Below are 1825 nucleotides of genomic sequence, written 5' to 3'. Positions count from 1 at the left end.
AATGACTTATTTCACAAATGGCCCCTTTTCTTTGAAAATTCGGGGATGCTTGACGAGAACATGAAGCATGGTGGAGGGAGTTTTCATTTAGATTTTCAAATAATTTCCATGCTTCATGCTCATTTTGAAGCATGAATGTCCCCCCACATGCGGCATCAATCATCTGACGGTTTCGTTCAGTCAATCCGTCATAGAAGCATTGCACTAGCTGCCACTTAGGTATTTGATGATGTGGGCATTTGCAGATTAGGTCCCGAAATCTCTCCCAAGTTTCATGAAATTCTTCTCCCTCAGTTTGGGAGAAGCTTGTGATAGCACGTCTAAACTGGTTCGTTCTTCCTATGGAGTATTTTTTTAAGAATTCTTGTTGCATTTGACCCCAAGAATGAATTGAGTTAGCCTCTAAAGAATTCAGCCATTGCTTAGCTCTATCTTTAAGGGAGAAGGGGAATAATCTAAGTTTTAAAGCATCATCAGTGAAATTTTGAATCTTGACAGTGGTGCAAATATTAAGAAATTCATCTAAATGTTTGTATGGGTCTTCGTTGGTGAGCCCATAAAAAGATGGGAGCATTTGGATCACATTAGACTTTATTTCATATTGTACAGCTGCTACCTCAGGTAATCGAATGCAAGATGGGGAAGTGTAAATAGTGGGAGTAAAGTACTCCCTCAGGAGTTTGGGTTGTTCTTCAGCCATCTTAAGAGGTGGGGATGATTCTAATGTTCTGATCTTAGCTCGAATGTTCCTAAGGGTTCGTTCTATTTCAGGGTCAAAAGGTAATAGGTTTTGTACTCTAGAACGACTACCGTGCATACACTAGTACTCGATTAATCAAGCATGCAATAAAAGAGAAAAGCATATCAATCCTAGTCTTTGTCCTAAAATCACTAGACAGCTCCTAACTGGTTTGAAGAGGGTACCTAAGCCTCCAATCCGGTCTAATGAACCGAGTTGACCAGGTAAGCTCCCAGGTAAGTGGAGGGGTCACGATGCGTTCGCAAAGGTCCCACTTAAAACACACTTGCCTCGAACAGATGAACTGTCTCCCTTATAGGGACAAAGCTTGCCTAGACATCAACTAAGCCACAGAGCAAAATTGGTGCAACTTTCGGTGATCTTCGTCCTATTGAGCTCGAATGTCCCTAGGGGCCAACGTCTAATTGATTTTAATTAAAGATGACACTATGTGAGATTGAGTTCACCTAAGTTGGGCAAGAGTCCGGTGATGAAATCCGGCTCTTATCTTGTTGGGGTGATTGCCCTTACTATGTGCAAATTGATTTGTGTATGTGTTGTTAGATGTATGCCCTAGAAGCCAATCTGGCTGACACATTGTTAATTCTAGGGACATAATTTTGTACTTGACTATTTATTATTGAATAAATAAAAGGCATCTTTTCATTCATATTATTTATGTGTCTATGAATCATCCAAAAAATTAATAAGATGATGATGCATATTCTCAAGAGTTGAGAATTTGAGCCATGTATCATTGGTGATTAATTTCTAAATGCTCCTGATCAATGGATCATCACGAGGATGGTGATCGATCCGATCAGTGCACAGATCACTTTCCTTCTGGATGGACGAGACTTGAGTCCACAGTGTAGGAATACTGAAGTGATAGTGCAGGTGCTTGTTAGAGAACAAGGGTACTGAGCGTGACCAAGACAAGAAGTCACTTGGATGTCTATCCACTCGTCAGTGACTTGCTTGATGTTGCAGTAGTGTGACTGGTCCTTTGACCTGCGGTGCTTCGGCTACTCACAGTGAGGTTATTGTAGTTTGACTGCACACATACATGGTCTCTAGCCATATGGG

At 41.0% G+C, this 1825-nt stretch overlaps 1 non-coding gene across 1 annotated transcript; it reads left to right on the top strand.

Annotated features, from left to right (window-relative positions):
- Positions 1-221: 221 nt before the first annotated feature.
- On the top strand, positions 222-327 carry LOC148715478 (small nucleolar RNA R71). The gene has a single exon (XR_015974199.1). It is a non-coding gene; the product is annotated as a small nucleolar RNA R71 (small nucleolar RNA).
- Positions 328-1825: the final 1498 nt, after the last annotated feature.

Source organism: Phoenix dactylifera, chromosome 1 (genome assembly GCF_051530095.1).
Source record: "Phoenix dactylifera cultivar Ajwa chromosome 1, Ajwa_hap1_PhDact_Kaust_v1.1, whole genome shotgun sequence".
NCBI lineage: Eukaryota > Viridiplantae > Streptophyta > Magnoliopsida > Arecales > Arecaceae > Phoenix > Phoenix dactylifera.
The sequence above is the reverse complement of the archived record's forward strand: the minus strand, read 5'-3'. Positions and strand labels throughout refer to the sequence as shown.